This window comes from Lepidochelys kempii, chromosome 9 (genome assembly GCF_965140285.1).
Source record: "Lepidochelys kempii isolate rLepKem1 chromosome 9, rLepKem1.hap1, whole genome shotgun sequence".
Classification (NCBI taxonomy): domain Eukaryota; kingdom Metazoa; phylum Chordata; order Testudines; family Cheloniidae; genus Lepidochelys; species Lepidochelys kempii.
The window spans coordinates 93,946,864-93,970,004 of record NC_136388.1 but is presented as its reverse complement, the minus strand read 5'-3'; the positions used below and the strand labels follow the sequence as shown (position 1 = coordinate 93,970,004).

General features: G+C 41.8%; 1 long non-coding RNA gene across 9 annotated transcripts in view; it reads right to left on the bottom strand.

The window, feature by feature from the left end:
* Window positions 1–23,141, bottom strand: part of LOC140916727 (uncharacterized) — a 28,345-nt gene that overhangs the window by 1,083 nt on the left and 4,121 nt on the right. For 3 of the 9 annotated variants that reach the window (XR_012160622.2, XR_012160623.2, XR_012160620.2), the window contains 3 exons: window positions 18,326–19,487; window positions 12,782–13,062; window positions 967–2,537 (listed from right to left, as the gene is read on the bottom strand). This is a non-coding gene — a long non-coding RNA (uncharacterized LOC140916727). Of the gene's footprint in view, window positions 1–966; window positions 2,538–12,781; window positions 13,063–18,325; window positions 19,488–23,141 lie in introns of those variants that run through there. The other 6 variants (XR_012160627.2, XR_012160624.2, XR_012160625.2 and 3 more) reach the window with 6 other exon arrangements.

The window sequence follows — 23,141 nt, the reverse complement described above, 5'->3', positions numbered from 1 at the left end:
GGCTTCTCCAAAGTCTACTCTGTTTCTTCACACATTCCAAATCTTCCTCTTTGTAGTAAAAATCAATCAGAAACGTAACTTTAGTTTTTTTCTACACTGCACTAAGTAAAAAGGAACAACATACACATATTTAAGTATTGCCAGTTCTCATGATATTTATTTTTCTTAAACCCAGTTCCTGAAGAAATATGAATATGTGTTAATCTCAGTTTCCAGTTTAAAAAGGTAAGTTTTTAGCCCTGATAGTTGTGGAGAAAAGCAAGAAAACATGAACTTCTGAGGTTCAAAAAACCAGAACGAATCACTCCAGCACACTTTTACTTTTACACCTATATGATCCCTATTGACTTTGACAGCACAATGATCCCACGATGCAAATATGATAACAGGAGTAGGGCCTATTTATCTACCTCTCAATGGTTTCCTTGTTGTGTTGAGAAAGACTCTTGATCAGTGCTGCGGGGAAAAATATACATTACAAGGCCAAAATTTTGATGGGACACTTAAAATACTCCAAAATTGTTTCATTTTATGTAAAAGTTACTAGTGAAAAAGTTTGCTTTTCTCACACTAAATAACTTTCAAGTTTAAATCCAGAACTGTTTCCCTTCAAACGCCACCTCCCGCGCCCCCCCTTCTCTCTCCCCATCTTTGTGCTTCATTTATTCTCCAAGAGTCTCAGTCAGCAAGGTGAGATTGCTGATAATTATTCAGAGCTGCCAATTAACCTACTTAAAAGATCAGATAGGTAACTGACACTAATCATGTATAATCTCATTATTGGGATAATAATTCAATCAGCCAGTGAATTGACTGAAGACCACAGAATCTAAAGAACAAATTAAACTAGAAAATAAAACCAATACCTTAGCAGACAATATGCTTGAAAAACATAAAACTACAACTTTTCATCCAAAACTATAAAGCACACTATTTACAAGTAGAGAGCTGGTAAAATCCAGTCCAATTTTTTTATTTTGTTTTATTTTATTTACAGTTAAATGCCAATATCCATCATGAGTGATTGAATAATTCTAAAATGTATTCAATTGCAATGAAAAAAAAAGAGATTTAAAAGGACAATGGGTCTAAGAAGTCATGGGTTTGGCCATTATTTTTCTTAATGTAGAGGCACAGATCTGGAAAAACAAAGCAAAATTCTGCTTTGCGATTTACAAGGCAGGTTTTCTGTCCACAGTCTTTAATTCTTGTATAATCTGCCCTTGTCCCATGCTCAGAATTCCTATTAACATCAATGAGACTGTTATTTGATTGCAACAGTACACCAAATATATAGGTATTTCCAGGCCTGTAGAAAGACCTGGTTCCTGTGATATTAAAATGTGTCAAAAGTGGGGAAAAAGGGATACCGATTTATAGACTGTATGGCTAGGAAGGGCCATTTGATCATCTAGCCTGACATCCTGCATAATGCAGGCCAGAAAACCTCATCCATTGATTCCTGCATCAAACCCATAACTTCTGTCTGAGCTATTGCATATATCTGAGAAAGATATACAGCCTTAATGGAAAGGCTTCAAGTAGTCGAGGATCCATCACACTCTCAGGGAAGTTGTTCCAACGGTTAGTTATCCTCACTGTTTAAAAAAAAAAACATTTTATTTCTAGTCTGAGTTTATCTAGCTTCATCTTCCAGCTGGAACTCACTGGATCTTGTGATGCCTTTTTCTGCTAGACTAAAAATCCATTTACTATCAGAAATATCTTCTCCATGAAGATATTCATCGTCCATAACCAAGTCACCTCTTACCCTTCTCTTGAATAAACTAAATGAAATGGGCTTCTTAAGTCTCTCACTATAAGCCATGTTGTGTAGACCTTGAATCACCTTGTAGCTCTTTCCTGAAGCCTTCCCAGCGTATTCAAATCCTTTCTGAAGGGTGGACACCAGAACTGGATATGATAAGGGTATCTAAGATAACAGTAGGTGGGTCATGGCAAAGGTTGGCAACTATTGTGTCAGTTCTGGGTATAATTTTTAACAAGAAAAATGGTATTTCGAGTGCTAGCATTTGGTGTGCTTTGTTCGTGGGGAGGCAGATAAGTAAAAGGGTAAAAACAGGATGAGGACAGTCAATAAGGAGAGACTGGGAAGGATGGAGCGGGGGATAGTAGGCAAGCAGGGATGACTGAAGCAAGACTGAAGGGATTGCTGTGGAAGAGTGAGGCATATGACTGGACTAAAGTTTGTACTTCAAAATTTGAAATGTCCAAGTGTAGATATCAGTTACGGTATCAGGAGGCAAATGGTTTGAAAGCTGCTCCTGAGAAGGTGAATCTTTCACAGGCTGACTTTAAATCATCCTCTGAGCTGGTCCTGGCCATGTGTGTGGAGGATGTTAAGTCCCAGAGTGGATGTGCTGGTTCTAGTGAAGGAGAGGTAGGGAAGGGCTGAGGTGTGCTCACCCTCACATCTGCTGCTGGAGCTGCTGGTTCTGTTGTGAAAGGTTCTTCTGGTTGCTGGGACATTTGTAGGCTTCCCATGATATCTTCTCCCCATGGTCCTGGACCCATACCTGTGCAGAGAATAAGTGCAGATCCAAGAAACACACATCTGCATTGCCCATAAAAGATCTGGGGAAAGTATCTCAAACCACAGTGCGATTAGAACAAGCCATGGCTCTGCCTTTTCATAATCTAGCCATGATTTCCATATCTTTGAGCACTGTGAAGAGAGTTAGAAAGGAGGCTCCCTTCCACCCACAGTGAAGGGCCATTTCGATTAAATAGATCACATATGCCCTATAGCAAAGCACCATCGCTTACCCAGCACTAATCCTGACTCCCCAGTTTACTCGCTTGGTTAAAAAAAGACCGCTGTAAGTACTGTATCTAACTATGCTAGGGCTATTAGTATAAAAGCAGCCAGCGCAGGAGTGAATGCTGATCACAAGAATGAAGGCAGTTAGGTGTAGCAATAAGGAAGAACACATCATTTATGTTACTGCAGGTGACACAGCCATCAAGCTTACATTGTCAAATTTATCAGTTTTGACCATAAGTTGCCTTGCAACTGGGACAACATACAAATGCTCATTTGCTATAGCACTTGGCAAGCCTGGACCTATAAACACAAGCATCAGCTCTTAAATGCCCATTTAAATTATTTGTATAGAATCTAAATGCTGTATGTGCCAATGAAGCAGATAAGAAGGTAACACCTTGCATGGATGCTACATGGTAGCTGACCAGTGCAAGATAAAGAAAACCCATTGCAAAAGAAAAACACTTCCCCTAATTTGTAGAAAAATAGACATGCATCTGCTAAGTTTTCTCATTAAAACTTTCTCTGATAAAAAGCAGAGCTAAAAGATAATAGCAACTTTTTAAAAACCATATTGTAAGAGTCAAAAAGAAAAGGAGTCCTTGTGGCACCTTAGAGACTAACAAATATTAAAACAAAAAGACTTCAAAACCAGACTCCAAGGAGAGACTGCTGAATTGGAATTAATTTGCAAACTGGATGCAATTAATTTAGGCTTAAATAGAGACTGGGGGTGGATGGGTCATTACACAAAGTAAAACTATTTCCCCATGTTTATTCCCCCTCCCCCCCACTGTTCCTCAGATGTTCTTGTTAACTGCTGGAAATGGCCCACCTTGATTATCACTACAAAAGGTTCCCCCGCCCCCGCTCTCCTGCTGGTACAGTGTGTATGATAACACCTATTGTTCTCTGTGTGTACAAATCTCCCCACTGTATTTTCCACTGAATGCATCCGATGAAGTGAGCTGTAGCTCACGAAAGCTTATGCTCAAATAAATTGGTTAGTCTCTAAGGTGCCACAAGTCCTGCTTTTCTTTTTGCGAATGCAGACTGACACGGCTGCTACTCTGAAACCCGTGAGAGTCAAGAGACACTGGACCAAATACAGTGTTGGATTAATTCACTACGACAAACACTGGCATTGATAGGAAAGGTCTACTCATGTGAGTAACTTTTACTCACTTGCGTGAGTGTTTTGACTCCGAGGCCCTTTATCACTGCTTTAAATTACTGATTTTTGGATGGTACAGTCCCAACTAAGTGTAGATCTCTTGATCCATTTTTCTCCTCCTTGTGATTTCAGATCAGCAATATTTTTTTCATGGGTTAAGTATGAAAGTTGCACACTGATAATTAAATATCGAAGGCTCAGATCACATTAAATAGTGGCAGTAGTTTAAAAACCCTAAGTGAATGGAACATATTGCACTGAATAGCTCAATATCAGATACATCTGATTGTATGCACTCGTCTCTAAGATGGGTATCAGTAAAGTCTTTGGTGAGACTTAAATGCAAGTTAGTGGGTTACAGGTTGTTGTAATGAAACATAAAACCAGCGTCTCTACTGAGTTTCTGATTTTTTGGTGTCTAGCAGAGAAAGGAATTTAAGCTCCCAAGCTCATCTTTTCAAGGTATTGTGCAAGTTTTCTTTGAATATGAGCATTGAGGTGTCCGACAGGGTGTGATCATGTGAAAAGTGTTCAACCATGGATGACAAGGGTGTTTTTGTGTTTTATCCTCTTTCTGCATGAGAAAGTAGGGATTGTCTAATATGGGCCACATGGCTGTTGTTGGGGCATTTGATGCACTGATGGGGCATACCGCATATTGTGAGAGGCATGTGCAGTACCCAGGGATCTTGAAAGGTGTGGGGGTGCAGGAGGGGTGTTGATTATAGTAGCAGTGGAGAAATGCACCAGGTTTTGCGTCTTCTGTTTTCGCTTCTGTGAAAGGTTAACTTGCTAATTTCCATCAGAGAACAAAAGAAAGTTGGGACTCCATAGAGGGGAAAGATACAAGACAGAAAAACAGAATAGTCCATCCACCAAAGATGCTAGAGCTGGACAGCAGGCCATTGGCCCTCTACTCCAGGGACACAGCACTGAGTAGAGAAGGATTGCGTGGCCTAGTGGGGTTTGTTAAGCACTGAAACTCTGAACCTTGTGAGTTCCTATGACCCTTGATTTGTATATATTTGGGCTCCATTGGAGCTGGCTTGCAGCAAGCATGCTTGGCTATGGTGAGGCTGGTTTATAACCAATTGTCAGACTTGGCCATGAATTCAGTCCATCCACTTAGAAATGTGGGTGCTGGTGAGGGTGGCAGTTTTTTCTCCTCAGCTGCACAACCTCTTCAAATCACGCACATGGAGCCAATTGCCATTGTTAAATATGACAAACAAGGCAGTGCCGCCAACTCTGCGAGTCTCACCGTATTTGATGTTTCTCTTCAAGCCCCCGCTGCTGGAGTTATGGGATTATGTGAGATTCTCAGTTGTCATTTAAAAAAAAAAAAAGTTTCCAGCCCTCCTGTTTGCAGAGCAAAGCTTGAACATGTGACCCCCGAAGGCTTAAAACTAAAAGGCAAATGAAAAGAACCCAAAATGTTTCAGGTTTCATTATTTTAATCTTATGATTTTTAAACTAATCACATGTTTTTTCGGGGGCCTGACTCATAATTTAGGAATGCTTGGGGTTGCCGTACTGAAAAAAGATACAGCAATCTGTGACTTTCAGGTCCATACATGCCCCAAAAGAGCTTTCCTCTGCCCATCTCTAAAGCAGAGAAATCAAGACCCAGGTTCTTTCAGCCAGGCCCAAAAGAAAAGTTGATGACTTGCAGCTTTGTACAGCCAGCACAACTCCCTGGAGCCTGGCGGTCACTTCCTCATCCTCTGGTCTGCATTCCAGGTGCCCTCAACCACATACTGCGGTTCCTCCCTGTGCAAGCTCTCTCCAGGAACCCCTAGCCTGCCCTCCTGTTTTTCTCCACATACTCATGATTTCTAGGTGGTGGAGTCTTCTTTCCTAACTCACAGGTTAGGCAATTTCTCCAGAGAGGGCAGGTCCCACTCCTGGTTTCTCCAGCAAGCTGTTAGCACCGTCCCTGGCTTCCTCACTGATGCATCCTACCACACTGTGTGCAATGCACTGCGCTGTACTGGGGCTAGAATTACCCACCTAATGAATCACGAGTATATGCAGAGGAGGTGTGTGGGCTAGGGACTGGGAGTTCTTTGAAAGACCTTACATGACAACAACTTCTAGGCTGAGCTTGGTCACTTCTTGATAAAAGCCTGGAAGAGGTTTGCTTTTGTGAGTAAGCACAAGCTGCCTCTTCATTTTTCTTGATGTGTTTTTTCAACTGTGGTTTGCGCATTGGCCTGCTAAACCCAGGGTTGTGAGTTCAATCCTTGAGGGGGCCATTTAGGGATCTGGGGCAAAAATTGGGGACTGGTCCTGCTTTGAGCAGGGGGTTGGACTAGATGACCTCCTGAGGTCCCTTCCAACCCTGATATTCTATGATTAACTGTACTCCATCTGAATATGTTGTAGGCAGGAATGGCAGGGGTTGATGGGGATTCAATGTAGGCCCCAAGATGGGTTTTTGTGATTGTCACATCCAAAAAGATTCATCATCACCCTCCAACAGCTGGACCCTGCCCTGGAGCATCTTTTGGCTTAAGGGATCCAGCGTGCAGCCACTTCTGTTCACCGTGCAGCTTTTCCACTGCGTGCCAGCGGAAGTTACTACCCTTCACATGAGTATATGACTGGTTCCTATAAAAGTCTCTCTGGTTGTTTCTGAAAGGACAGTTGGTAGTATTAGATCATACTTTCAAACACACACAAGCTGAAAAGTCTGAGATAAAATAAGGAAATTAATCTGAAGTGGTTTAGGATGAATAACCACGGGCTTTCCATAATAACCATAATTTAGAGATTGTACAAATAGAATGAAAACAACAGTGAAGCAAACAAATGACCTCTGACAAATAAAACCACATGCATTTCCTATAGCTTTTCTTAAACACCACTAAACAGAAGGCTTTTTGTTAAAATGTGTTCTGATAATGTACCCTGTAGACTAAAAGAATGTGCAACTCTGGAAAAGACTGAATTATGGGATCTATTTGTAGGAGGAGGAGTTGCATGCAATAGTTTAATGAACTGGAAGTATATTAGTTGTTAAAGGGAGAGCTAATGGAATGTGTTGTTTATTAAGACTTTATTTTACTCAAGTACTGGTGTTTAGGCTGTGCTCATTATGTGTGTCATTATTTTATTAATACACATACTGCAAAGCTCATAACAGAATCTTAGTTCCACAAAACTACATCGCAGCTTCTAATTTAATGCACATTTTATTAGTCACTTTTGCAGTCTTCATGCTAAACCTATACAGTTTAGACTTTCTGGACAGATCCTCAGTGGGTGTAAATTGACATAGCTCATTTGCTTTCATTAGAGCCATGCCAGCTGAGCATCTGGCCCTTTTACCTTTTTTACACACAGTAATCATCCTAGTGGGAAGTGAAATAAATGCACACAGACATCCCGACTCAGCTTCATTCTAATGTCCATTTATTGCACTATAGATATGTTTTAAATGCAAAGAGAAACACACATAAAAATAAAAGGAATACTTGTGGCACCTTAGAGACTAACCAATTTATTTGAGCATAAGCTTTCGTGAGCTACAGCTCACTTCATTGGATGCATACTGTGGAAAATACAGAAGATGTTTTTATACACACACACCATGAAAAAATGGGTGTTTATCACTACAAAAGGTTTTCTCTCCCCCCACCCCACCCCACTCTCCTGCTGGTAATAGCTTATCTAAAGTGATCGCTCTCCTTACAATGTGTATGATAATCAAGGTGGGCCATTTCCAGCACAAAGCCAGGTTTTCTCCACCCCCCCCCCCCCCACCCCCAAACCCACTCTCCTGTTGGTAATAGCTTAGCTATTAAAACCTGGATTTGTGGAGAAAACCTGGATTTGTGCTGGAAATGGCCCACCTTGATTATCATACACATTGTAAGGAGAGCGATCACTTTAGATAAGCTATTACCAGCAGGAGAGTGGGGTGGGGTGGGGGGAGAGAAAACCTTTTGTAGTGATAAACACCCATTTTTTCATGGTCTGTGTATATAAAAACATCTTCTGTATTTTCCACAGTATGCATCCGATGAAGTGAGCTGTAGCTCACAAAAGCTTATGCTCAAAGAAATTGGTTAGTCTCTAAGGTGCCACAAGTCCTCCTTTTCTTTTTGCGAATACAGACTAACACGGCTGTTACTCTGATACATAAAAATGTTTCCCTAGAAATGAAATCTTCCTGCACAGAATCCAGTCTACAGCTTCATAAAAACTAGGGATGGATCCTCAGCTGGTTTAAATAAGAGTAGCTCCACGGACTGACGTAAAGCTGTGCTGATGTACACCTGCTAAGGATCTCACCCTATCTATTTATTTGCATTGACTGAGTGGCTATCCCCAAAGTAGCTCCATCAAACTAGTATATATCTGAATACCCAGAGTAAAAATAATAAAGTTGGCTTAAATGTATTGGAGTGCTACTCCCAATTTTAGTAAGAATGATTTCTCATAAAACACCTTGCTGTCAGGCAAGGTTGGAATTTAGCCTTAAATAAATACATAACTGTTATGTTCAGATAACAAATATTGACAAACAAATGACAGGAAATTCAGACCTCAAGCTGATCCACATGAAACCAGACAAAATGGTCTTAGTTAGAACTGTACAAATTCCCTCTATCATGTATTTCTTCATGTAAATTACATTTTGAGCTCTGGGCGGTTGGTTTGTTTGCTTTAATTTTGTTTCACAGAGGAAAATGAAAAACGTGTGGTCTGTCTTATGTGTCTGTTTTGCATTTGGACAGTTTGTCGTGAAGCGGGCTGTCTACTCAGCAGACTAGACCAGTGGCTCTCAACCTTTCCAAACTAATGCTTGGACTTTCAGGAGTCTGATTTGTGTTTCATATCCCAAGTTTCACTGCATTTAAAAACTACTTGCTTACAAAATCAGACCTAAAAATACAAAAGTGTCACAGCACACTAGTACTGAAAAATTAGTTACTTTCTCATTTTTACCTTATAATTATAAAATAAATCAATTGGAATGTAAATATAGTACTTGCATGTCAGTGGATAGTATATAGAGCAGTATAAAGTCATTATCAATATGAAATTTTAGTTTGTACTGACTTCACTAGTGCATTTTATGTAGTTTGTTCTTTTTGGATGCTACAATACTAATTAAAGGGACAGGAAATTTTATACCAAGGGTCCCTCATCATTTTGATTTGTGCATTACATGGGAAAATGACGCGCCACCACTTTCCATTGAGCACAAAACAGTTACTTGTACAGATCTGATTATTTGTCAGTCGGCGGCCAAAGTCAACAGAAATCTTTGCGCTGGTCTCTGTTGACTTTGGATCAGGATCCTAGTGTACAAACTGAAATTAGGTGAGAAATCACAAACAAATGTTGAAAGCAACATGAAAAGTCAAATGCACAAGCTAAATCTTCTCCTTAGAAGTGTAAATGTATCTGATTGGCATTTATATGGCAGATAGACCCTGCAGACATTGACATTTGCAGCATTACACTTGTCCAGGGATGAACATGATGAATTTCTTCAACACAAGGCACAAACACAATTTATTTTTTTTTTTGCTCATCCTACATAATCATTACCCAATATATTTTATGCATGGAAAAGGAACTCCCATTCCGGCCTTTTTCTAGAATTTGAATGCTCCATGTCACTTGTATATCATAATAGCACCAATTCTTATTTACATAGGCTCATTTGTTTCCAAATCCAAAGATTCTGGACAAATTTATCCCTTAGATACTTATAGGGTCTCCATTACTGAGATCTTCACAACCTGTAGTGTATCGGATCTTTAATGTAATCTAAAATATCAGTGTACAACATCCCACAGCACCTGTTTACAGTTTTAGAGATGGAAAATTGAGGCACGGGGGGACTAAGTGGCTTGCCCAAGATCACACAGGAAGTGCATGGTAGAACACAGGATTTGAACCCAGGTCTTCCACATAGTAGGCTACTGTCATCCTCTGGATTAGCCTCCCTATAGATTATAAACTCTGTAATCCCTCTCAAATCAATTGTAAACTATGCAGCACAGTTTCTGAAGAAGTCTCCAAATTTGCACACCTAAGAGTGCTCGGGTTTTTTGGTTGTTTTTTTTTGGTAACATGTGGTAAACCACTCTAGGTGCACAAAATGCACTAGTTCATTTGTACATACAAATACGGTTTCTGATATTGCTTGCCTAAAGCAATGTCTCCACTACCACTTATGTCAATAGGTCACTCGGGGGCTTGAAAAAACACCCCTCTGAGTGACATAAATTACACTGACAAAGGCATTGGTGTGGACAGTGCTATGTCGGTGGGAAAGCTTCTCCCACAGACATAGCTACCGTCACTCTTTTGGGGGGTGGTTTAATTATGCTAAAGGGAGAGCTCTCTCCCATTCGCATAGAGCAGCGACGCGAGAGATCTTACAGTGGCACAGCTGCATTCGTACAGCCATGCCGCTATAAGCTCTCTAGTGTATCATAGAATATAGAATATCAGGGTTGGAAAGGACCCCAGAAGGTCATCTAGTCCAACCCCCTGCTTGAAGCAGGACCAATTCCCAGTTAAATCATCCCAGCCAGGGCTTTGTCAAGCCTGACCTTAAAAACCTCTAAGGAAGGAGATTCTACCACCTCCCTAGGTGGTGTAGATATAGCCTTACTCATGCAAGTAGTACCCTTGACTTCAAGGAGCGAGCAGGATTTGGCCCAGTTTTCACATCCAGAGTTCAGTCGATTTGTATGCAAAAACATGGCCCTCAAAAGCAAGTGTGCAAAAATGTAGGTGTCAACTTTTAGATCTAGAGACTTGATTGAAAATCTTTTGAACATTTAGACATATGCATACAGGGGACACTTCACTCACCACTGCAACACAGCCATTTCTGAAGTAAAATGAAGTAAGCTTTTTAAAGCGGTCATAGCAACATCATAAAATATTCTAGGACAGAAGGTGAAGGGGGAATTTTCAGGAGGCAGAATGTAATTACCTAATTGGAATTTTGCCAGGATACCAGAACTAACCCACCATTATTGAGAAAAAGAAGTCTGGAGTCTTTTATGTCTGATCTGAAATACAGCACTTGTAGTAACAAAATTCACCCTAACACCCTGCTGGGATATCATTAAGCCCTGGGTCAAAAGGAAGTGTATCACCTTCTGGATTGCTGGCACCACTTCCTAGGACATGTTAAGTGTCCTAAGAGGTCTCTCATCTATTACGTCCTAGAGAATATAAAATAATTGATTTTGTCTACAAGTATGTGTTAGGGAGAAGCAGGTCCCTGACCCTAACAATGTACAGGCTTAAGTAGAAAACACAGAGTGTTTATATTAAGAGAAGAACACAAGCTTGGGTCAGGGGTGAAAGTAAGTTAGAGAACTTACCGGTATGCCGGAGTCCTGAGCAGGGGGCATGGCCTCAACCGGAAGAGGCGTGGCCTTAAATCTCGATTTAAAGGGCCAGGGCTCCAGCTGCGGTAGTGGTGGCTGGGAGCCCGGGGCCCTTTAAATCACCCCCGAGCTACCAGCTGCAGAGGCGGCTGGGAGCCCTGGGGCTCGGGGGTGATTTAAAGGGCCCAGGGCTCCAGCTGCCGCTACCGCAGCAGAGCCCCAGGCCCTTTAAATCACTGAGGAGCCCTGGGGGCTCCCAGCTGCCACCGCTACCCTGGGGCTCTGGGCTCTGGCAGAGCTTTAAAGGGCCTGGGGCTCTGCTGTGGTAGCAGCTGCTGGAGCCCCGAACCCTTTAAATCCCGGCCTGAGCCCTGCTGCCCGAGCCCTGGGGTAGCGGCGGCCAGGCTCCATCGGGGATTTAAAGAGCCCCGGGGCTCCAGCTGCCGCTACCCGCCCCGGCCCTTTAAATGCTACCCCAGGGCTTGGGCAGCAGGGCTCCGGCGGGGATTTAAAGGGCCGGGCAGTAGCGGTGGCTGGAGCTCCGGGGCTCTTTAAATCCCCTCCGGAGCCCCGCCGCCGCTACCCCAGGGCTTGGGCAGCGGGGCTCAGGTGGGGATTTAAAGGGCCCCAGGGCAGTAGCGGCGGTTGGAGCGTCGGGGCCCTTTAAATCCCTGCCAGAGCCCCGCCGCCGCTATACCAGTGCTCGGGCAGCAGGGCTCAGGCCGGGATTTAAAGGGTCCCGGGGGGGTGGGGGGGAGGTAGCAGCGGCTGGAGCTCTGGGGCCCTTTAGATCTCCACCGCAGCCCCTCCGGCACTACCCCAGGGCTTTAAATTGCCCTCTTGGAAAGCCAGTCCTGGTACGGCGCACCGGCTCTTACCGGTACGCTGTACCGGGGCGTACCGGCTTACTTTCACCCCTGGTCAGGGTTCATTAATGCATATTAGTGGATCCTGACTTAACTACAACCTTTTCCCTAGTAAAGGCTCAGGTTCACCTCTTTTATTTTGATTTACTGGTCAAGATTGACCCTTGACCTCAACCAGATAAACTGAATTAATAGGGGATAACCTGCATTTATATTAGGACTAAAAACTATAGGCAAAAGGCAGGCAGAGGAAGGGAGAAGGGGTCTGAGATGTAATGTGAGATCTATTTATTTTGAGGGGGGGATATTTTCTCTTCTTGGCTATTTGCACGCCTGTGTGTGAGAGAGAGAGAGAAAGAGCAGATATTGCATAGCTGCAGGTCTATAATATCCTGTTAGTGAAAGGGAAGTGACTCCCCCCACCCCAAACTTCAAGGCAGCAGTCAGAAAAAAAGTACTTTTACCCAAAGAAAAATCTGATTTGTGTGTGTCTGCCACTTCTGCTCCATGTACAAAATCACTTGAATTTCACAACTAGCATCTCAATCCAAAGTTATATTTTTAGATAAGTGCACTTGATGTAACCCACCTCAACATGTGCAAATCCCGCGTGTGCCACTGAGTAGCCAAATGCACCAGTAGAGACTGTGCAGAGTGGAACTGTTCAATGCAGAATGCTGGGTTCCAAATGCTGAGCTGGGAGGAACATGAGCATAAGTAGAGTAGGTTGAGGCAATTCCCATGCCCTAGAACTATGGAAACATCTAGTTAGTATGCACCACACAACAATGTAGGCTGATCCCTTTGCTAATGAATACTGTGTGCAGAGTTCAGTGTGTGGTTTAGTTGAAATCTGTGCAGCCAGTCCACCTGTAAGAAAACATTGATATGTTTGTGCATAGTCAAATATCGACGAGCTGTTCTCTAGTAGCCAGAGAGATATTAAAGAACTATTTCCTTACTGATACAAAGTGATGTAGTTTACTACTGATTGAAAACATCCTGAGGATTGCAATTTCTGTCACCAGTTTAACAAATTTAGAAGGCTCCTTTTGTGCCTTTGGCCGCAGAATTGTGCAAAGATATTTTTGTACAGCACCTTGCACAATGGCACCCTGGTTCTTGATGGGTGTTCCAAGGCATTGCCACAATACAAGTGATAACTAATAAGGTAGAGACCCTAAGGAGAATTACCCCACCCCTCTTGCTTCCTTGCACAGGGGTCCAGATTGGTTCCAGCACTTGCTATACTTCAGGCTTCGTGACACTGGCAGCATTAGCTTCCCAAAAAGATTACACCTTCCCTCCACACTGCTCCATTTACAAGGGTTGCATTAACTGCCTGTATAGCATGTGTCTCCTAACAGTCTCCACGAGGAATTCTGGCTTTGCCATCCGGAATCCCTCCAGTGTGTCCTACTGCAGCAAGGTCTGTATTTGGCCCCCGTAATGGGGGTAATAGGTTAAAGCCCTGAACATGTAACATAATGGAGACTCTTGTGATGCTTGAATGCAAATTTGAATGAAGCTTTTCATCCTCCTCTCACATGGACAAAAGAAGGCTATGCATCCCTCTTTTCCAAATGAGATTCCATTGTCCTTCCATATATGATTGCACCAGTGACCTGACTTGCAATATATCCTGATTTGTTTTTGAGTGATGGTAGAAGGGATTGCAATACAATCATTGATTATTGCAATGGGAAAAATACTGCAGTGTAGGCGTTTTACTGACAGGTGCAAGATATATTTCCACGGCTTTGTTGATGTTAACATCCCTGAAAAAATGGAAATCCTTGCACTTAGCCGTAATAGGGCAGATTCTCATTCATGCAAACATCCTGAGTAGGGCTGATGTTTACTGGGGAGGGATCCTCCCACAAGGCTATTTGCCTCCCATCCTGCCTACAAGGCAGAAATGTATTGGGTTCTGCTGGATGCAGAGTTCTCCACACACAGGGTAGCAGCGGGGCACGATTTGCCTCCAAATATTAAGCGACTGTGTGTTTCTGTGCTGACTTGTTAATTCCATAGGGCTCTCATCAGTAAAGATGTCAGCATTTCTAACTAGCTTTTCAAAAATGACCCAGCACACACAACCTTTAAAAAAGAGCGTTTTGGCACTGGCTGTCTATTTCTGAAGAGGTCAAAGGACGTGGAGGGAAGAATTTTGATATGCATGTGCACCAATACAGAGAGTGGAGTTTATATGGAGAAGTCTTGGGACTCCTTTCCCTCTACTCCCCCTGCTTGCTACCATCCCTAATTTCAAACAACGTATTTCCCTTGTGTTACCATGATGTTTCCTTTACATTTCTGTGCATCAAGACTTCTCATCTTCTCCAATCCTATCCCACCACACAAACATACACCAGCACTCGTCCTTCGCGTTCGTCATTCCCTTAGTCAGTTGCTGTTAACTACACAGTGACTCCCCTGGTGTTAACAGAAGAGCTGTGTGAACTATTTTTTTATTTTTGACATTCATTCAGATCAGAGCTGGAGTGGTTATGGTCAACCCAGTAAACCTATGGGAGGCACAGAACCCAAGACAGGCTGCCCTTGTCATTTGGCTTTCCAGGAGCCCTGACCTTAACAAACACACTTGATGATCCGACATGATATCTTGGCTGCCTACTTGGGCTCATCTGTTGGGATGGCATTCTGCCTGTTCACAAGATAATATGCTGGTTCCAGGAGTTCGTAGATGCTAAGCAAGGACGGGTTTACATTAGCAGCGTGCACAGAACTATGAGTGTAGCGTTTCTATTGTATTGGTTACCCAGATAGAGTGCGGTAGCTTTCTCTTGAAAAAGGCTCTTCCTTTATGAGGTTATCCCTGATATACAACTTCCGTCTTTCAACATCATCAGAATCTATTATACGTTTCATGGCACATTTTCTCTTTGACTTGATTGGGACCTTTGGGAGTTACCATAACGACGATGGTAAACAAGAACACACATCTCACTAAATACAAAATAAACTACTCGGGCTGGGATTTACAAAGGCACCTAATGGAAACGGGTGTCCAACTACTATTAAAATTCACCTGTGACAATAGTAAAGGATCTACAGAAAGTTGCTTTCATTTGACACTGAACAAGGAACTGTATTAGAATGGAGAAAACAGCATGCGTCTTGAAGTTACTCTATCTTTGCCTCTGCCTAGAGCTTTCCCCAGCTTCCTCTGGCCTGGGTTCTCGCTATAGATTTATAGAAACAGTACATATACGCCTTGGTCCCTTCCCCCCTCCCCCATGTGCGCGTACGCCCACACACACACAGGGATGTGGGAGGAAATTGGGAGGTGCTGCAGTGGGGTGGGGAGATCTAGGAATTTAATTCCTATCTATCCCCCTCCAAAAAACTATCAATTCAGCTTTAAGCTGAAAGAAAAAGATGATTTTCCCAATCTGCAGGCTATTTTCTTCTCTATGTGTGCTGCACATAAGCAAGGGTAGGCAGCGAAAACAGATAACAGCATCCTCAACCCTATGCCGATGGAAGAAATTTGGGAAGGTGTGTAATGGGGAATCATAAGGCAGACTCCTGAAAAGGCAGTCATCAGCCGTGATCTAAATCTATTATCACAAACTGCATGTTCCCATCAAGTGATCCGGCTGTGCCGGCAGGGTTAGACAGGTTCTGAGAGCTCTCTCTGGTGTGTGGAAGTGATTTTTCTCTTGACAGGGAGTCAGGTCACTTGTCTACTTTCCATACATGGATACAAGGACTCATGTTTTCATGTAGCCGACGACAAACATCCAAGCTCAGTGGAAAGGAAGCAGATTATTTATATTCCTGAATCAAGAGTAGAGTTCCACAGCGGGTAAGCAATGGGAGCTTGAAAAAGCTGGTTGGCTAGAACTTCAACCTCCCCCCAGTAGTTGTTGAATAGCAGTGCCTTAGGCTATTATTTTCCAAACAAGAGGTAAGCATCTGAAAATCAAATTCTCCTTTAACACCGGAGAAGCAAATAACATTAGCACATAGTAAAACATAACTAAAGATTAATAGTCAAGCTCATATGCATGCCTATGAAGATCTGGTGTATAAATCATCATGCAATGAGACTATAGTATGTACATTATAGATAAATCAAAATCTGTACATTACTTGTTAAAACCATTTTGTTCAAAAAACCCATTAAAATGTGAAAAATATCCTGTATTTTGGTTGCCCTGTGTGGAAATAAAGTAGAGATTACAATAACTATAAAGGTTCTTTTACAAAGAGAGAAAACAGCTCAGTTAATTCTTCTTTGTGGGATCCAATTAACCCTTAAAACTTAGGCTCCAGCCTTTCCAATGCATTTTAATGCAGCACAGAATGTCTTTTGCTACAAACTATGGGTCTCATTTAATGGAGTTTTGATTAAGGAGCAAGACCTGGGGGGTCAGACTGTGATATTGAGTAGTACCTTATTCCACTAGGTGGCCCTATTGGCACTAATCAATGCATCAGGTACGATTCAACATGAGCAAAGGTATCCCAAGGAATCAGTGATTTACTCATTTTTAGTAAGAGAACCTCGTTTCTTTTAACTAAACTGAAGTTTTCCTTTGCTATCCTGAGTGGATTATTTTGAATCCTATGTCTGTCCCCCCAGCTGTATGAAAACCTAAAGCAACATCTTAGAAATACAGCAACTGGGAATTCCAACAATATATTCTTGATGAAAGTTAAAGCAACTACAGTAACTAAAGCTTTGTAGTCTCATTCACTTTTCTCTTTACTCTTATTAGCATTAAAGAGAGGTAAGCACACGCCAAGGGGAGACCCTGATTTCACACTGATTGTATCTTGATGTAATTCCTTTGCCTTCAGTGAAGCTGCTTTGGAAACTGAGAGCAGAACCAGACCCTCTGCCTTTAGGCCTATATCCCGCAATGGTGCCATGCACAGAGCTTCCATCGACATCAGTGGGAGGGCATGAATGTTAATGGCAGTTCATTACATTCAGGGCAAATTACCTGAAATGCCTCTGCTTTTGTCTTCCAAGCGCCTACCACTTACTATGCTTTGTCTGTGAGAGAGTTCCCTGCCGAAGGTTATCTCCAAGCTGATACCGTGTGCCCTCACAGTGCCAGATTTAATAAATCATCTTGTCTTCTACACTGAGCAGGCTCCTAGAGATCTATTTTGTGGAGCCAGCCCAGCTTCTGTGCAGATTTTTTGCAATGTAGAGGACAAAGCCATTTTTGTTTTTTGTTATCTAGCACTTTCTTACTGGCACTGCAGGAAATGTGTTCTTCGGTGCTGGTGACCTGCTAAAGGTTAACTCTGTCTCTGAATTGGTATAGTTTTGAACAAACAACAACAAACAAAAGGTGTTCCCAGAAAGAGTGACATCCACCCAGTGCACAGAGAGCGTACAAAGCCTCTGCGGTGGGCTGTGTGGTACATGGGGAGAGTGCCGCACAGGCTGGCTGCTCAGATGATTCTCTGGACCCCCTGGGCACCACTGAGAGGGGATCCAGGTGGGCCCTAAAAAGTCTCGGGCACAGGGAAGATCTGAAGGCAGAGACAAGGAATCTGTGATTAGGTGGATCCAGTGGTCCTACTGTGACACCCCAGGTGGAAGGTACTTTGCAACAGACACTCTTTCAGGCTATGAGGTAGCCTATAGGCTGAGGGGCTGCATTGCAGCATGGTGCCCTGCCTATAGGTTGCCTGCTGTCCTTGCCTGCTGTCACTCAGGGTGAGAGAAAGCCAGCATAAGGCCCACGCACCAATTAAGCTATCAAAGCCCTCTCTGGCATGAACTATTAGGGCTTACGGTAAATGGGAATTAAATGACTGTGAATTTCACCAATGCTCCAATTTGCAAAAGCCAGAATATGGTGGGCTACCTGCATGCTGGGTGAACAATTACCACCCTAACTGCATGACTATTTTGTGGCTTGCCTTCTATTTATTTTGTGTAGTACTGACGTTCATGACAATCCCCCGAGCAGACTGATTAAAACCCAAACACAGACATGAAACCGTGGGAAAGTTGTTTAGCTGTCATCCTAAGGAAATGCTCTTCTCCAAGTACATAGCAATATCAAACAGCTTATTACTGATTAAACTTTGAAAATAAAATTGCAACACTGTTTGCAGCAATGCCAGCCATTCTAATACTCACATAAGCATCCTGTGTTTTCATGCATTCATTAAATGGTATTACCGAGCCTGTGCCCTGGGCTGCCTACAGGTGGGAAAAGAAAACTCTTCAGATAACCAATTAACATTCATAACAAGCTTTTAAAGCGGTGCACAGTGCCATCTCCAAAGACAGGTGTCTTGTCAGCATTTCCATTATAAATCTCATTGCAAGAGGGGTGGTTGATATACCATCTCAGCTGTCTCAAACTGCATCAAGTAAAACCCTGGCATGCAAGTTGTCAATCTAGTTGTACTTTTTTTGTTTAAAATAAAAACAAACCAACATTTTCTCCATTTAAGATCCAGCCAAAGGGGGAAAAAAAGTCAAATTTTCAGCATATCATTGTAAACTATTTGAGGCAGACACCATCTCTGTGTTCTGTTTGTATAATGCCCAGCATGATGGGTGCCTGGCCCACGACTGAAGCTCCTAGGTGCTCCTGCAATACAAGAATAAATAACACTAATATCAAAAATCAACAAGAAAATGAGCAAAATTAACACCAAACATATTTTGTTAATTACAATCAGATTGTTCCTGGAGTTAACTTCGAGCCAAATTTTGCCACCTCTACTCCTGTTGAGGAGTAGCCCATTCAAACTAGTCACAGAATAAGGTATTATTCAACAAGCGCATGGGTGGCAAAATTAGGCCCCATGGCATGTTGATGATGTAAATGTATTTTTAAAAGATAGATAGTTACATTGGTAAAACAGCTAATTCAGATGAGCACACAGCAAGCTTTCATAATGTAGGTGAGACTGAAGAAGCATATAAAGTGCGGTGATTCTTGCATTTGAGATCTCTCGGTATCTTCCCCCTAGAGGCATAAAGGTCCCAGGTCATCCTGGTGAAACTCTATTGATGTCACCAGTGATAAATTTGATCCCGATTGACTTCTACTTGAATAGCTAGAAAGACCAGATGTCAATCAGCATAGTAGCTTGGAAGCAAAGACATTCGGGGAAAATTTATAACATTCTGTTTTTTGTCAAATTTTCCGGACTCCCCTTTTAATCATTGCTGGTTACCAAAGATGAATGTATTCTATTTTCCTTCTCTCATCCTGGCTTCTCTCGCTGCTTCATCATGAAGTCATAATCTTGGGTTTATGACATCAGAGTCTCCTTCAGTGATCCATCTGCAGGGGGGAAAATGTTGAAAGGTAGAGAGGGAAGGTGAAATATGAGAAGATGGGGAGTCATTTAAACACACATGCCCTTGATAGATGGTATGAAATGCCAAGAGTATCATGGGATACATATATATTATAGATCGGAGCAGAGACCAGGGATGAAATCCTGGCCCTACTGAAATCTATAGGAGGTTAGCCATTGACTTCAATAGTGCCAGGCTTTCACCCCTATCTTTATATGTGTTTGTCCAGTGCCTAGCACAATGGGACCTCTGAGTGCTCCTTTCATACAAATATATATATCCGGGGTTTTTTCACCATTTTCCATTGAGTTCTTCACACACTATCAATGCAACTGCCATTCTGATAAGCTTTATATGCCTCATCCATTTTCCTTTTGCCACTCTGAATTATACATCCTCGGATGTCAAACTCAATATCTGCACCAGCCTGTCCTCTACAAAGAGAAATACTGTAGGGTATTCTTTAGCTAGGTGAATATTGTTCAAAGGCAGCAGGGTTTGTACTAAAGGAGGCTGCAGCTTAAACTGAAACTGTCTGCAGTGGCCAGGGGAGAGGGGAAAATCTTTATGTGTTCTTAGAGATGGCTTTTCTGTCCAGTGAAAACCAGAACAGAGATGAGCACTAATTTTTTTTCTTCTTTAGCTGTTACTGTGCCCCCTTTTCAGAGATATATTGCTTGCCTTTTCAGCATAGCTTCCTCATTACTACTGATTCTAGGTGGCCTCTTGGTCAGCACTGTGTTTTATGATTACTACCACCAAAAAGCTCCACAGAAACCAGCAACACCAAGACCTCAATCTTGCACAAATAATTTACACAGATGAGTAGTCCCACTGTCTTCATGCATGTGTTTGAAGAAACAGGGCCTTAGAAATAGCCTTAGAAATAATGATGAAAGTCTGATTTGAAACCACAACATTCACAAATTGCAGAGCTAAAATGTAATGCTCCCTATTTAACCCATCCCATTGTGACTTGATATTGCAGGGGATTGCGAACACAGGGTAGTTTTAGAAAGGGGCAAATATTTTAAAATAAATAAAACCTCAACCCTGCAAATATTTGCTCAAGTTAACCATACTGAATTTGCTTTGGCCATTTGCACCCCTTTTTCTGTTTGCTTTCTACAAATATTGTTGTGAGTGAGTTTAATTGAAGAAATGTGCATGTGTTGGAAATATCAGCGTGGATCGTTTCTACAGGCCAAAGTCAGACTTATGCTAGGCTAACTGACTTTGGCCTAGTCTTTGTTTGACATGAGTGTTGCTCCATGTGGACTTGCTTAAATGATGCTTCTAGCTATGTAGGATAAATGTGGTGTTTTCTACTGTGTTGGAGGACACAGATAAGGAAGTTAATCATACTCTCTTAATACACAAAATATAATGCCAAAAAGTCCCTATAATTAGGAAAAGCAGGAAAATCCCAATATGGCGTATGGTGACATGATGAAATGAAAATAGCGTGGACAGCAAAAGGTATGTAAACTGAAGTCTGCACAGGCGTATTATACAAATTATGATGGTCAGATAATGTTGAAAGGTATAAATATGCTAGAGTGGAAGGGCATAGTCAGAAACTTGTAGGAGAAATCCATCATAACCAGTCTAAGCCCCAAGAGAAGCCACTGATCAATATTTTTTCTATACATCTGTCATTCATTGCTTTTTATAGCAATTGCAAACACAAGACCATACTTTTGGTTCAAATAAGGGTTTGAATTAATGAATCTGAGTGTGTGGTAATCCTCACCCAACACCTAGACATATTGAATTGTAAATGAATAGTCATTTCTATTTGCAGAAAGCACATTCTGAATTTGCATGTCCAAGTACTCATGCTGGAAACCTTAATCTGGATAATTTTTGTACTAACCGTGGTGCAAAAGCAGTAACACGTGACCTTCGTGTGTACTGAGAACTAAATGACAACGCTCACATTTGGCATATTGAATACAAATGCTCACAGTAAAGTGCTGAAATATAATCCACAGGCCATGATTATTCATAGAAATTATCTGGTGAGTAATTTCAATTAAATAAATTCAAGAAAACAAGACAAAAAGGCTAACTTAGCGGAATACATTATTTACTCTGAATTAGTCACTCCAAGTGAGAGTCACCTTTGTGTGGAAAGCCAGCACAAAGACTAAGGTCCAGTGAAGTCCAACTTAAGCTGTGTTTTGAGGACTGAATTGGGAACTTTGGTGGGGTATAATTGTTGGGCTGGCTCTCTGTACAGGGTGAATTTCACCCTTTGCTCTTGTTGTTTCACATGTCATTCTATATATGCCATTGGGACATAAGGATTTGAATCCTGATTGTGGTTGTTTCAGCATTACTGCCATACAAATAACAAGGGAACATATTTAGCTATGGTGTTTACTGTATAATAAAGTAAGACATATCTCACAGTCAGATTTGGACCAATGAATATTAACAGTACCTGCATAACATACTGCATATTTGACCTTAAATGTTAAGGTGAAGCATGCAAATATGAGTGCTGAGGTACCAAAGTACATACCATGCAAGAAGATCATTGTGTTCAGTGGGACTCTTTGCATGATTAAAGATACTCACATTGTAAGTGTCTGCAGAACTGGACACTCACATTTAAAAATATGTTTACAATATATTCAACATAGATTATACATAAAAGGAACCCTATTATTAATGTATTTTAAGTAGTTGCATTAGCTGTTTAATAGTTACCCTCTCACAATGAAAGAAACAATAAATCCATTGATGTGTATCATGGGAATATCTGTCATTAGAAAAACCTGTCCTGCTGTCCCTATCAGGGTAAAACTCCCATTTAAGGGATTCAGCAAAGCATCTAAGCAGATACTTAGCCTGTTTAACTCAATGAGACTTCAAGTTAAGCATTTGTTTAAAGAAATAATCCCAGACCCATTGAAGTCTATTGGATTCTTTCCATTGACTTCAATAGTCTTTGGATCAGGCCTAAGTGCTTTGCTGAATATGGATGGACATATGAACTTGCATACATTTAAGCACGTGTTGTGCTGAATTGGGCCTCACATCAATGGGTGGGGACGGAGGAGGAGGTTTTTTCAAGTAAAGATTGAAGGGAGTGGGCTCAAACTAAGGAAATATGTGTTGGTAATAACATGGTACTGAATGTATCGATGTACCCAGTGCATTAGCAGACTGGAGAGTTGTTGTTTTTCCCCCCAAGTGCTTGTATATCCAGTTTCATACTGAAGCAGATTTTGTTGTTTTAACTCAGAAAATATATGATTTTTATTTTTAAAAAAATCAGTATTCTACAAAAATGATGCAAAACAATGGTGATGATGGGAGGGACCTCTTCAGCTCTAGAGAGGACAGAGTGGCCCTTAAAACAATGTAAATTCCTGGTTAGGATTTCAGTTCCTGCAGGAGCCTGGAGCTGGGAATAGGAGTTGATAGCAGGTTTGTTTTAAGTTGTATCATTGAGTTATTTTGTTTACATAGTAAATGGTCATGAAATATTAATAAACACAATCCCAATACAGCACAGAGATTTTAGGGTATTGGGGAGGGCGGGGGAACTGAATTAAATAAATGCATCACAGGGTTTAAGAAATTCTAGTCAATAGCCTTGCCAGTTAAACATTTCAGCCTACTGGGC